Source organism: Sarcophilus harrisii, chromosome 1 (genome assembly GCF_902635505.1).
Source record: "Sarcophilus harrisii chromosome 1, mSarHar1.11, whole genome shotgun sequence".
Taxonomy (NCBI): Eukaryota; Metazoa; Chordata; class Mammalia; order Dasyuromorphia; family Dasyuridae; genus Sarcophilus; species Sarcophilus harrisii.
Window position 1 is genome coordinate 51,067 of NC_045426.1, and position 15,270 is coordinate 66,336.

Here is a 15,270-nt window from a genome sequence, read left to right on the forward strand (position 1 = left end):
AATGGTTTGGGAAGATTCTCTGGGGATGAATATGACAGAAAATTGAGAAGCATTATATAAGATGAGAAGGTGGATTACAATCTTTGCTAAAGGAAGAAATACTACAATTGGGTAAAATCATGAATGAATTAAAATACATCTATACATTTAATAATAATAATAGCTATATATAGTTCATTACAATTGGCCAACTCCTTTATCCCTTATGATTTTTCTCTGTGAATTTCACAACACCCCTGAGATTGATAGCACAAATAAATTATCCCCATTTCATAGATGAGAGAACTGAGGCTCAGAGAGTTTTAAGCGATTTACCTACGGTCACACAGTAAATCAGTGGCAGAGCTGGGATTAGAACTCAGGTTCTCTAACTCTAATCCAATGCCATTCTCACTACACAGTGTGTGTGTGTGTGTGTGTGTGTGTGTGTGAGAAAGAGAGAGAGAGAGAGAGAGAGAGAGAGAGAGAGAGAGAGATAAAGCATATAAGGATAAGATTCTGTAAGCCTTGGCCCTCAATTTCCCTCCACGTCCATGGGGTAATTACAGTACAGTAAACTATTATTCACCCTGTTTTGTAGATGCTGAATAACCCTGGAAACAAATATAAATAAAAGAATACCATTCTGAGTGGATTCTGGCCAAATGCCCCAAGGACACATTATCTATATACTGGAACTAGCCATTCCAGGAGTAATGCTTCGCTCTTGACACTCTGGCAGGACTGGGCCCCCTTCTGGACTTGCTCAGTAATGCTGGCATTTAGCCACCTTTGCTCCCTGGGCTATTTAAGTCATGATGTATCACTACCCAAATTGGAATCTCACCCATGAAGAGGATGCTCTGCTTGGGACCCTCCCAGTCAGGACTTGTAGGGATGTAATAAGATCTCCTATGTTGGTGTTTCCCTGAATTGGTGATGTATTTTTTCTTCTCTCCTCCTTTAGTCTATGTATCACTTTAAATTATAGTTGTTACATTAATCATAGGATACATTAAGTGCTTTTGTTGTAAGAACTGCACTGTCAATTCTTGTTTTCCTTTTTTATAATTCATTAGTATTATTTATTGTTATTAAACATGTTCATATAACCTGGTATATTAGATCTTACTGTGGGAGCGAGTCATTCTGTAGGAGCAAATTTATAAATCTTAAACCTAACATAATTGGCATCACAAACAAGATTAATTTTCTGTACAGGATGCCACTTTTCCAAAAGGTAAGCTTAGGAGAAAAGGAGATGTATATCCCTGGTTATGGTGATTTCCCTTGTTTGTCCCTGGCCAAAGTATGGGCACAGGGCACTAGAACATGTGAGGATTGAGGGTCTTGTGTAAAGTAACGATCTCCCACCCAGGTAACAAAGTGTTTGCAACAGATTTCCTATTGAAAAAGGGAAAGAAATGACAGGTATTTGTAGGAAGGTTTGGGCTTTGTTGTACTGTCTGTAATGAGAGAGACTGGAAAATATTAGGGAAAGTGGAACTGGAAAAAGAACTTGCTTAGTTACAAGGCAAGTTATCTGTTACAGTGTCAAAACGTTATATTGGGATATCAAGCTAGAAATGATCAGAACATAACAGAAAAGGCTGCAGTAAAGATGGCACAATATAAATAAAAGAAAAGGAAGGGGAAGGTTAATCAGAAGAAAGTACATGCTGTGATAGCTTCACCCCAATTGACTGGGATCCAGATATATGGGATGGTGATGTATGGGATGAAAGTGAGGAGGAGGATTTAGAAGAAGAGGTATAGAAAGATCATGAGAAAAAATACCCAGATGATTTGACTGCTCACCCATGTATATAGCAAGAGGTTAGAAGAGGGCCCAAATGGAGCTCAAAGGACTAAGAATGTCACTGAGGATTTTACACAACAAGGGGTTACTGACATTGTTGCCCACTTCTTCCAAAAGTCAGAGGAGCCCTTAATTACCTGGGTAGTCTGTCTTGGTGATGGAGGAATGGGAGGAATTTGGCTAGATTCTAAAGACTATCACAAATTTATTAGTATATCCAGCAAAATAACTGTTTGGACATGTATACATATATTGTATTTATTATTATTATTATATATGTAAAATATATACTATAAAGTAAAATATATGTTATATATTATACTTTAACATATTTAACATGTATTGGTCAACCTGCCATCTGGGGGAGGGGGTTGGGGGAAAGAGGGAAAAAGTTGGAACAAAAGGATTTGCAACTGTCAATGCTGAAAAATTACCTATGCATATAACTTGTAAATAAAAAGCTATAATAAATAAATATATATATAAATTTATTAGTACATGTTCCAATCCCTTTATTCAACAAGCTTTTAGAGACTTGCTAATACAAATGCTGCTGCTGGCACTCCCATAAACCCCTCCCTTTCACAGATAGCACAAGAGGGTCTGAAGAACCAATGTTCTAATACTACAACATGGCCAAATAAAGACACAGTTTGGTACCCTCTGAAAGATGGTATTCAGAGGTTAAAAGGGGAGGTCATGAGAACTGCTATAATGATGAGAGACTCTGATACAGAATTGACAGTCCTGTAATAGCTCTCCATCACAACCCAATAATTAAAACCACATTTCCCACTTAGAAACATCTTGTGTTAACCTTGCCATTGGCAGCCAGGAGAAAATTTAGGGAGAAGATTGTTGGAGTCCAGCCCCTGTAGTGAAATGAAGGGTGCCATAGGCAGTCAGTTAGAACTCTTCAGATTTTGTGGATCAGTACTGAACGAGATAAGGTGAGATCTTTCAAGACAGTTGTGAAAATCGAGTAAGGCTTCATCTATTTCAAAGTTTGAGTAGGCCTGAAGGACTTTAAGCATTAAGTCAAGGGCATACTTAAGTCTCCTCCCTGCTACCCTCCTGAGGGCATACTTAAGTTCCCTTGTTATCCTCCAATGACATCAGTGTCTTTCTGTTTAGGTCAAATATGGGCAACTATGTACTTATTGGTCAAGTTCAATTTCTTGGGTAGTTCCCGAGTTTAGAATGTAAGATCTTCAGCCAATAAGGATGAGGGTCAGTGGTGGGAGGGGGTATTTGGGTTAGGGATTAAAAGTGTTGACCTTGCTTCCTACGGTGTCTCCTCCGTTCGATCATCTGCTCGAAGGGTGGGAGAACGTAAAATAAACTTTGCTTTGCTTCTAGAGATCTCTCCAGTTTTTTATTAAATGGTCTCTGAACCACACAGTACCACAAATATATATATACCTTAAATGCTTATAGATTTGCTACAAAGTACACTCTTTTGAAGTTCCTATGACAAACAAGATCTACTGTGATGTAAATGATTAAGCCCCTTAAGCCCGGGATCTTGGTTACTTGGAGACATAAATAGTTATACCATTGTCTCAGGTATCTTTCTCCCAAATGCCTTCAGTCTTATTGTGGGCAGTCTTCCCTCTCCTAAGTTCAAAGGTTTACATTTAATCCTTTAAGTAGTAGTATTTGCATTTTGTTTCAGTCGCTAGATTTCCAATTTATAGCATTACTAAGCATGTCACTGCTATTTGTAATAGAGAAGAGATGTTGGGGGAACCAAGTTACTGTGAGATTCAAGATCTGGGATGGATCCTTACCTCCTGGCTCTCTATAGGTAATAGATAAAATCTCACCAGAGAGCTGGGGGAGTTAGGGCTTGCTCCTACAGGCAGTGATGATCAATCCACGTTGACTAATACTCCAAACAGATTGTCTAGGCGAGAATTATTTACTGCCCTACTAAAAAAAGGAGTAAAATGGGAGGAGACTAATGGAATCCCAGCTTCTGACATGTATCAGATGTAATACATAATTGGTGTAGATATTTTGAGAGGGATGACTACTCAATTACCAGAAGGACAGTATCAGTTTGCTGTAAGAAAATTATGAGCTAGGGGCAGCTGGTGGTGTAGGTGATAGAGCACCAGCCCTGGAGTCGGGAGGATCCAAGTTCAAATCTGGCCTCAGACATTTAATATTTCCTAGCTGTGTGACCCTGGGTAAGTCACTTAACTTCAATTGCCTCCAAAAAGAAATAGGAACTCATGAGCTATGCTTTAAAATTTTCAGATCTGCTGGACATGTATATAAGATCTATGAAGTTATTTAGCTGTTAACTATATTGTGAATCTTAAAAGTTTTGAAGAAAAAGGAAACAAAGGAAAAGAGAAAAGTGTTGATTTTACTTTATTTTATTTACATGGGACAAGAAAGATTGATTGGCAAAAACAATTAATAGTTTGAACAGAAAATCAAGTTAGAATATCACATGGGAAAGTTGATTTTTTAAAATAATTTTAATTGATGTGTATGTTAAAATAATTTAAATTGATGTTGTTATGCCACAGTTCTTTTATTATCCTGACTCAGTTTCCCTAATTATCCTGACAAAATTTCCTTAAATTGTCCTGACTCAGTTTCCCTAATTGTTCTGTCTCAGTTCTGCTCAATCCTACAAAATCACCCCTCCCCCTTAATCAGAATATTTGATAAGGATAACAGATTTTATATTTTAGAATATCAAAATGCCTCTCCCCACTCCAAGGTATCAGAATACTGTCTTATCAAGCTGCCTCTCCCCATCTCCAGGGTGCCTCCCCCATTGTGTCATCCCATCTCCGTGGCTCACCCCACCCTGTCAGAGTCCCATTCGTTCCCACTCTCAGCACCCTGAGTCTGCCCCTGCCGTAGTCTACCCCAAGTCTGAGCCATGTGTATATCTGTCATTGAGAACTCACATTGTTTGCTAGATTCTTGGAGATGATAGTCTCAGTCAGCCCTGGGACCAAACCATGCATCCATTTGGTCCCAGTCAATCTCTCCCTTTTAAATAAATCATTAAATACTCTCTAATCTCTATCTTGCCTCAGTTTCTCGGCATTACAATGTTAAAAGAATTTGTAACTTACATGGGATTCCTATTCATTTTTGGGATGGGTTGTAATGTTTATTTAGCTATCATGTGTGAAAATTGTGAAACTGATAATTGTATAGGGGTTATTGTCGAAATATTGAATCTGAAATTGTTCAGAGTTATTGATTTAAAAGCATATTAGGAGGAGAGAGAAAGAACAGCATCTTAGAGAAGCAGGTGAAAAGAACAGAAAGCTTTTGACAAAGCAAAAATAGCAATGTAAATTGCCTTAGATTTGTGGCCCTAAAGGAAGGGCCAGTAGAATTGCAAGTTTCTTTTTTTTTAATGACTATACAAATTGGAACTTGTGCAAAAACAGGGAAATAAAAATGTCCTGTTAGGATTTTGGTTCAGAAAACTGCCCAATTCAGGTTTGAACTACAGACTTTTGCGCAGTGGTTGCTAGCTGTATATCGGGCCTTAGTGGAAACAAAACAATTGACTATTAATCTCAAAGTGATATTGAGATCATTAATTCCTATTATGAGTTGCATTATGAGCGCCCCTATTTAAACAAGCATGGTTTACTGCTGGAACTGCTAAATACATAGGGCAATAAAATTTTTTTTTTTTTTTTAAATGCAGGGGCCAAATATGAGCAAAAAAAAAGAAGAAGAAGAAGAATTAAAAGAGGAATTAGTATGGACAATAGCCAGGAATTCCACCCAGAGGAAGGCGTGGGGGTGGGATGGGGTGGGAGAAATATGAGGCTATCATGAATGCCTCTCATCCAAACAGCTTTTCTTAGGATAAATACCAAGGAATGTTTTCCCCCAAATCCTCACTTTAATATCCTTGAAGGGGTGAGGGCACTGTCTGAAGTAGTGTCATTAATGAAAAGATCACTCAGTCAGTGACCTGAGCTGCAATAATATTTAGGAGTACTGAGCATTGGATAGAGAGTATGAAGTGCAGAGTGGAGATAATAATTAATCTGAAATGGGTTTGATCTCCTTGAGCAAAAACCTGAGCCTTCAGTCTTACACGGGGAGGCTTTTACCCAATTAGTAAAGGGGACAATAAAAACCAAAAACCAGTTTGAAGCCCTTGAGTGGGGCCATATGTGCACAGTCCATCTGACAGTTCTCTAAGTATATGCCCCTCCTCCAGATAGGCTTCAGGAGGTGGGGAGGGAGGGAGAGGAGGGAGGAGCTAGCAGCCCTTTCACAAACTGAGCATATTTGACAGATCTGTTTAATTGTTTCTCCCAACTTGTGACCAGTGAAAACAGGTTTCACAAGGGACTGGAGAGCATTTTCTACAAGTGAGTGGTTTGGTGTAGGCCATAGAGAAATTCCCACTGGCTGGCTTCAGGATTCAGAATGTTAGTTCTCAGAAGGTTAAGAAGAAGTTTCAAGGAAGCTGGTGTAGCAGCATTATGAGTGAGTAAGCCAGAATCATTTTGGAATGGATATCCTACAATTATTATGTGGGTAAAAGTTCCTTTCCAGGGGGTAGCCAGGTGGTGCAGTGGATAGGACACCAACCCTGAAGTCAGGAGGACCCGAGTTCAAATCTGACCCCAGACACTTAACTGGGCAAGTCACTTAACGCCAATCGCCTCAGGAAAAAAAAACAAAGAAAGAAAATAAAGCAAAAAAGACAGAAAGGCAGAAAGAAGGAAGGGGGAAAAAAAGAGAGATCCTTTTCAGCAAGAAGACAGGGAATATAGTCAGGTTAAAGTTATTCTCCTGGGCATGTTTTGCTGAAATTGCTGAAAGCTGGAATGATTGGTCTCAGGATATACCTCTGTTGGTAGTTTCAGGTGCCAGGGCTCAGAGAATGCTGACCATTGAGCCTTACCACCACTCCCCTAAAACTGGGTTGTAGACGTGTTTGGAAAAGGTTGTATGAGGTCCCCATGGCTTTATTTCCACTATTTCTACAGGTGAGGAAGAATTTGAGTTTTAATCTGATCTGAAATGAGAGGAGTTAGAAAACAGAGGGACTTGGGCTATATTGATCTTGTTAGCAATGCCCATCACTGAAATACACTCTGGGGAGTGGAGTGGGCAGGGTCCCTTAATACCTTCTGAGGTGCTTTCCCAAAAGAGTAAGAAGGGGACTCCCGACAACATAAGAGTCAAGGAAGGCTTAGCAAAAAGTTGCTATTTACCTAATTTTTTTGTTATTTATTTTATTTTCTTTCAGAATGGGGTAAATTCCTGGAATTATCCCCAGTATTTCAGGATTTTTCTTGTAATCTTAAAATGACTAATTGCCAAACGTCTTAATCATTGCTTTAAAAATTTGGAGACCTTGCTAAAATGTTTTGTTCTCAAAACTTTTGGGAATCTGTAAAAATGTTATTTTAATTTAAATTAGCTAACTTTTGTGTAATCTCCAGGTTGGCCAAAGCTTAGATCCACAGAAAAAAATCAGAGTTTTTAAGAAATTTCCCCAGCATTCTAACTATAGCCTAGAGGAGGATTTTGTTTGTTTGTTTGTTTGTTTTCCTGGTTATATTTTGATTCTTTCCAGGTAACAAAATTTATCTCACAGAACAAACATGCCACAGACATTGTGCACAGAGGTAGATACAGACAAAATGACATAAAAGAGGAATGGCCCATCTTTGCCAAAACCATAAAATTTTGCCAAAACTATCCCATAGCACTTTCTCTGGCATTCCAGAGAAGGTGAAAGGTGGCAAAGATTACCTGGGAACTTTGCCAAAAATTGCAAGAATTTCCCAGCCTGGGCATTCCCAGTCAAGGAAAACTTGCTGAGCTTGGTGCTTGTTAAGATCCAGAAAAATCTTCTGCCAGGGAATTGGTGTGTCCCACTATAGGATTATAGGATAGGGAGAAAAAAAAGGGGAGGGGGGAGCTTACTTTGACAAGGAAAGAATCAAGCCAAGGGAAGCCAGACTCTCCTTATACTGGACCACAAAATGTTGAGGTTGGGAAAGTGGATCGCAAAAGTCTGGGGTCCCAAACCAGTGTCATGAGGTGTCTCAAAAAAAATTTATAGGCTTAAACCCATCTCCTAGTCAAGGGGCAAAGTTTATTATAATTGTAAAGTCATTGCAAAACAGGCTGTATTTCAAAAGAAATTAGCAAAGTTCTAAGAGAGAGGAGGCCCCTTTATCCAGCTTTCTGTCACTGACATGCTAATGTTATAGCCCATAGGTATGACCACGAGGAGACTCCAGAATTTGGTTATCACTGACTAGCAGAGTATCTATCTGACAGTCAGCAATGAACTAAAGAACAGACCACTGTCCATTCACTATTGCCTCAGGAGTTTAATGGGGTGGGAATATTATGAGGCCAGCAGCTATGTGACTGAGGAGAGGTCTATTCATTATCCAACAGATGGGGCGTGGGAGTTTCCTGAGGCAGGCTCTAAAGCCAGAACATTTAGAATTTAATGACTTGTTAGAACAGAAACTCCCCTAAAATCAGGGGACCACAAAATCATCACATCACATCATATCATATCACATCACATTACATCACAAGCAGATATTGGGTCAAAGGCAGACACCAAAAGTGGAGTGAAAATAGAACAGTTATATTGTGAGGGAAAGGTAAAGAAGTGGGGGACTCTCCTGGAAACTCCTGGCTTTCTCTTGATTTTCAGAGAGGCTTAAAATTAAAGCCTCCCATGTTTAAGTGTGACCTCTATTAGTAAGAGCTTTGGCTGTTGCTAGTGTAATGCCGAAGAAACTGAGCAAGACAGAGATTAGAGACCAATTCAATAATTTATTAAATGGAGAGAAATACTGGGACCAATGCATCCATGTTGATGCCAGGGCTAGACCAGACTATCATCTCAAAGAGTCTAGCCCTGAGTATCGGGACAGCGAACCTTTTATGGAATAACAAGAACAAGAACATAATGGAGGGATCTAGGTGGGGATAGAGGGAGGTTACTGATATTCTAATGACATTAAGGAATGTCTATAAAACTTTTATCTCAACCATTAAGAGGGGATGGTTATAACCTAAGGCAGAATTACGAAATAGGACAATTGGAGGAACTGGTCACCCCATTAAGAGGGAACTTTGGCATAACACTACTTGGGGATCCATCAAGGGACTCTGAGATAAAGACCAATTCCTGTGAGAAACTATCAGACAGAGGAAGAGTAAGATAAACAGAGAATAAGTTCAAATTCGAAAACAACCTTACAAATTTCAATGAGCAGAACTTGGAGGTCAGTTTTTTTTAGAAAAGTTGTGGTCTTCCATAATGATTTCATAATTTCTACTTTCCCTGCCTCCCAACCATGGTTTTCAAATAGCCTGTCAGCACTGTTGGAAGAATGAAAGCCCAGGTAACATCTTGGTCAGGTGATTAGAGATTTGATGAGATGGGGTTGCTAGGTAACCCAGCAGTCAGAGAATTATTCTGACCCAGTGAGAGACAGTCCCTGAGGGTCTTTGCATGTCTGTGGCCATTTGTCCATGAAAGTTCAATTTCCTAGAATGTTGGAAAAGATTTCATATTAAGTTGAGAAATCAGAGGAATATGTTGCACTTAGAACTGGTCAGAGTTTGATGCACAATCCCCCAAAATCAGTGTTTTCCTGATCATGATAGATTGAAATCATTGCAGAAAGAGAGCTCTTCAAGTAGAAATGTGTCCATATGTGTAAGGACAACTATGTTTATAACCATATCAGACAATGATTTACCACTTATGGTGCCACTAACAAATTTGTGGGTCAAATTCCTTGGATCAATCCTTCAAGAGAATTGTGAACTTTTATTTTTTTTTTTTAATTTTTTACTGTACTTTGAAGATTTTTTTTTCTAATTAAATCTTTTTTTTAATTTTCAAAGCATATGCATGGATATTTTTTTCAACATTGTACCTTGCAAAACTTTGTGTCCCAAATTTCCTCCTCTTCCTCCTACCCCCTCTCCCAGATGACAAGTAATCCAATATTTGTTAAATGTGCAATTCTTCTATACATATTTCTATAATTATCATGCTGCATAAGAAAAATCAGATTAAAAAGAAAAAAAATGAGAAAGCAAACCACAAAAAGAATGAAAATGCCTATGTTGTATACCACACTTAGTTCCCACTTTTCTCTTTCTAGGTGCAGATGGCTCTCTTCATCACAAGACCAATGGAATTGGCCTGAATCATTACATTGTTGATAAGAGCCATGTCCATCAGAATTGATCATCATATAATCTTACTGTTGCTAGTTCTGTGTTGGAATCTTTACAAAGTATTAAGACATTTCTTTACAAAGTGTTAAGACATTGGAGTTGATTTGATCTTAGAAGATATTTTGGGCCAGAACTTGAAACTAGGTACTAAGTGGAACTGATTGAACAATGCTTGTGTTCACACCTTTAGAGAGCTCATAAGTATCTAAGAACTCAATGGAGTTCACATGTTTGGGAGATTTCAGAGAACATGCTGGGAGATATCCCACAATCCCACTCTCAGAGAAGTAGCATAAATACAGTTCCAGTGAGCGACGCAAGAGAGTTCTGGGAAACTTGAACTGGGGTTGGAGACAGAGCACTCTGGGAGATACAGAAGCCTACTCGCCTCATTTGGAGATTGAGAAGCCACGAGTCGGAGTTGAGCTGGAGGCTGAAGAAAGCAGAGGCAGAAGCCAAGGACAAAACTGCAAGAGCTCAAGCAGATAGGCCTCAACTAACCGGGCTAATTTGGAAGGAGAAATAAACGTTTGCATTTTTACCAGCTGGCTGCGATTTTGGAGTAATTATTTATTTCAACTGAGACTAAGGCTGCCTCCAGGAAAACCTCCACAATTCTGCTGCTTCACTTGGCATCAGTTCATGCAAGTCTCTCCAAAATCATCAAATTGTGAACTTCTAAAAAGGAAAGGGCCTGTACTATCCTTCCCTATCACAGGATGATGAACTTAATTTTCTGTATGTGGATAATTTCATGCATTTTTTAAAATTGTGTTTGTTCGAAGGAAGTGCATGGGGCACATAATGATAATTTTTTTTAAAAGAAAAAAGCAACAGCTATCTCAAAAATAAGTAATAGATCAGAACAAAATCACTTCTACTTCAGTTAAACACACAAAAATAGCAGTGTTAACATTCTGAATGTCACTTGAAATAATATAACAGGAAAAAAACAGAAAAAATATGAGAGTAGAAATTATTTTTCAAATAATGTAGGCAGAACATGTCCATTCACAGGGTGAGAATTCTAGTTTCAAGTGCTGGGATTTGGTCAAGTCATCCAGCCCTTCTGAGTTGATGATCTGAGTCATGCATGGAATGAGAATGAAGGCCCTTTTTATGTTGTCACAGATTTATTGTGAGGATCCAATATAATTGTGCAGGAAGCTTATTAGGAATTCTATCATTTTGGGGATGCAAACTAATGGGATTTTAAAATGATAGTCCTGCCCATTTTAGAGTTTTCTCTTTGCCCAGGAAAATAGAAAATAACTGAGTTTCTGTTCTGATGATGGAGGGAAGGGAATGGATATATATCTATGTATATATATATATATATATATATACACACACACACACACACATACGTGTGTTTGTGCCTATATCATGTCTATATTTGTTTTATTGTTTGTTTTTCTTGTTGTTTTTCAGAAGGAGACAGAATTTAAATTAAAGAAACTGCTGCAGACCTAAGCCTTTCTGTGGTAGAAACTCACAAGCAAAGATTAATGAATGATGGTCCCTATGACTTTTCTTGGATTTTCATGTGTGACACATGAGATAATCTACCCTGGGGGGGGGTGGGGGGGGAACATTATGAATGAAACCAATGTGGAAAGGTATTTTTGGTTGTTGTTGTTTTTGGTGTGGTTGTGGTGGTGGTGGTTGTTGTTGTTAAAGGGAAAAGTCTTTATGTACATCAGAGAATGCACACTAGAGTGAAACCTTTTGAATGTAATCAGTGTGGAAAGGGTTTTACAGACAATAGATCACTTAGTCTACATGAGAGAACCCACACTGAAGTGAAAACTTTGGAATGTAACCAATTTGGAATGTAACCACTAATCTGGATCTTGGTGCATTCAGTTTAGGATTAGGGTCTCTTCTGGTTCTAAATTCTTTGATCCTGTGGATCTGAGAAGTAAAAAGAAGCTTGATGTTGAACTCTACTCTTCGATGTCACTTATTTATTGTTGGATCCTCAGCTTCAGATTAGGGCTCATAACTCAGCTGACTTCTAAGCCTTCTGCATATGCCTGACAGTTTGGAGAGGCAGCAAGAGATGGGGAATTCTAAAGCTAGATATTTGTTGAGTTAGGAAATTTGTGTCATTCCTAAATGAACAACTCTTTCTGCACAATTAGTGAAACTGATATCTATGCAGAGACACATACACACACATACACACACACATATAAAACTAAGTCAGATTCATACAAAGACCAGTCATTCCACAAATGATATAAAAAAAAAAAACTCAAAGTATATGAACGGGCAATTTTCAGATGAAAAAATCAAAGCTTTCTGTATGTCATAGGAAAATATTATTTAAAATCATTATTGAGTAGAGAAAAACATATTTCAGATTTACTAATATGAGTTGCAGAGGATGTGGGAAAACTGGAAGAACTAATGTATTGTTGGTAGATTTGTGAACTGATCCGACCATTCTGGAAAGCAATTTGGAACAAAGCCCAATGGGCTATAAAATTGTCTAGGAAAAGATGAGCTGGTGAATTTCAGAAAAAACCTGGAAAGACTTAAATGAACTGATGGTGAGTGAAGTGAGCAGCACTAGGAAAACATTGCACACAGTAACAGCAACATTTTATGAAGATCAGCTATGATAGATTCAGCTATTCTCAGCAATACAGTGATCCAAGACAATTCCAAGAGTCAAGACAGAAAATGTTTCCATGTCAAGAAAACGACCTATGGAATCAGATTGCAGATCGAAGAATACAATTTTCACTTTTTTATTTCTTTCTCTTGTGGTTTTACCTTTTGTTTTGATTCTTCTTTCACAACATGACTAATGTGGGAAAATGATTAACATGATTTATATGCATAATTATAGGCTATATTAGACTGATTGACATCTTGGGGAAAGGATCTGGATATGGAGGAAGGAAAAAAAATTAGAATTCAAAATTTTACCATTTTATAAAACACTGAAAACAAAAATTTATGGGATTCAACCTCATGCTATCCCATACATCTAACTTCTTATCAGGCATTTTGCATCAGATAATCAAATGGCACAAATTCACCATACCCAAAATAAAACCCATTACCTTCCCCCTCCCCCCCATCATCCTCCTCTTCCAAATTTCCTTATTATTTAGAGGGTATCAAAACTACTACAATCACTCAAATTCAACACCCTCATTTTATTCTTAACTTCTCACTATCTTTCAATTTTCATATCTAATCAACTGCCAAATTTGATCATTTCTATGACTACTATATCTTTTACATTACTTCTTCATTCACCCAGCAGATGACTTCTAATTCAGGTCCTTCATGGGACATCTTCCTTGGGACCTAGTTTACTCAGACCTTCGGCCTCTCTAATAATCCTAGAATAATCCTACAATGATTTCCCCCAACATGTAGGAATAAATGTCACTCCCCCACTCAGCAACTCCAAAAACACTCTATTGCCTCCAGAATCAAATAGAAAGTCCTGATTAGCATTTAAAACCCTTCACCATCTTTCCAGCGATATTATACATTACTCCCCTTCACACAGTCCAGCAAAATTGTACTTCTTGTTCTTCCTTACACACAACAAACCTTCTCCACTCTCAACACCTATGAGCTGTCTTTCATGCCTGATCTTATTCCTTCTCTCTGCTTCTTCTGTTTCCTTGTTTCCTTTGAAACACAGCTGAAGAAACTACTTTAACAAGAAGCCTTTCCTCATCTTCTCAGTTGTTAGTGTCACCTCATATCTTTCTGAGATTATCTCCAATTTAAAAGGTGTACATCTTACTTGTACCTAGCTATTTGCATGTTGCATAAATCCTTAGAATAGGTTTTGCTAAAGTAAACACAAGGGATGGTGAACTGAAAGCTAGGTACAACAGCCTCCCAATGCTTGAGTTCTATAAGTAGGTAATTTTGTATGGCCAGCAAATGATACTATAAATATCAAAATAGATCCTTGGCAGAAAAAAGGTTCTTCATTCCTGGATTAGAAGTTGAGTTTTCTCTGAGCAGGTTCTGGTTTTGCCACTCTGCACTTAGTACAGCAACTAGAATGTGGTAAGCACCTAATACGTGTTTCCCAATATGTTGGGAAGAGAAGGGAAGATTTTACTTAAATTTACTGAGAAAATTTTAAAAAGTGAAAAGTAGAGACCTGGGTTATCCACCAGAGAGACTGTCTATATCATGAAGCCGACACCCACTTTTCAGTTCATTTTATGCAAGACAGAGCTCGCAACAAAAGAATGTAAACTGGAAACCAAGGGCTATTTCTCTTTTCCTTTTCCTTAGTTATCCAGGATAGAGCCTGGCCCATAGTTACTTAATAAATGTAAGATGGATGATCAATGAATGGATGATCCCGGTGAGAAACAAAAAGATAACAACTACTAGTAGAAAAGGTCTGATTGCTAATGGCAACTGCTGTGAGACTCAATGCAAACAATTGTGGGTGCTAAAAGCTCATCAGAAGTCAAACATCGAGAAAGGAAGAACAGTGTTGGGCTAAATGACAAGAGAAATTGCTGTAAGTAAGGCATTGCTGAGTAAGAAGGTGGTAGTATCACTTACTCTGCCCTGCTCATACCAAGTCTGAAACATGTGATAACATCTGTGACCACAGCCTAGCCAAGATGCAGGTAAATTGTAGAGCATCCAGAGGAAGCGAGCCAGCATGGTGAAGGACCCCAAGTCTGTGCCATGAGGATCATTTGGAAGAACTAAGGAGCTTTAGTTAGGAGACCTGTGAGAATCTAAATCCATGTCAGTTAGAACCAGGATTGCCATCTTAAGGTATCTGAAATCTTTTCAAGTCTTCTTAGATTTTTTCCTGGCACATCAAGATGACCAGAATCAGAAGCAACGGTGGCAGAAGGCTGATTAACTTTTCAAGTTAAAAAAATAATAATAAACTTAAAAAAAAAAACTTTTTTAAGAATTTTAACTTCCCAGATGTGACATTATCTGCTCCAAGAGATGGTGGGATCTTTTTTTCAGAAATCTTTAAGCAAAGACATGTAGTCTTTTGGGGTTTGACTTGCATCAGACAACCAATGAATTCCCTTCTAACTCTGAGAACCAGTGCCTTCAATTCTCCACTTGGACTTGCCTCCTCAGGGTTCTTATTGAATTTTTTTCTAGTTTATGGTTTCATGGTTATTGACTAATTCTATTTCTGCCATCTGCATTGCTTCATAATACTGAAAATTTCAGACACTTCTTCCGGGATCTCTAGAGGCAATGTTTTC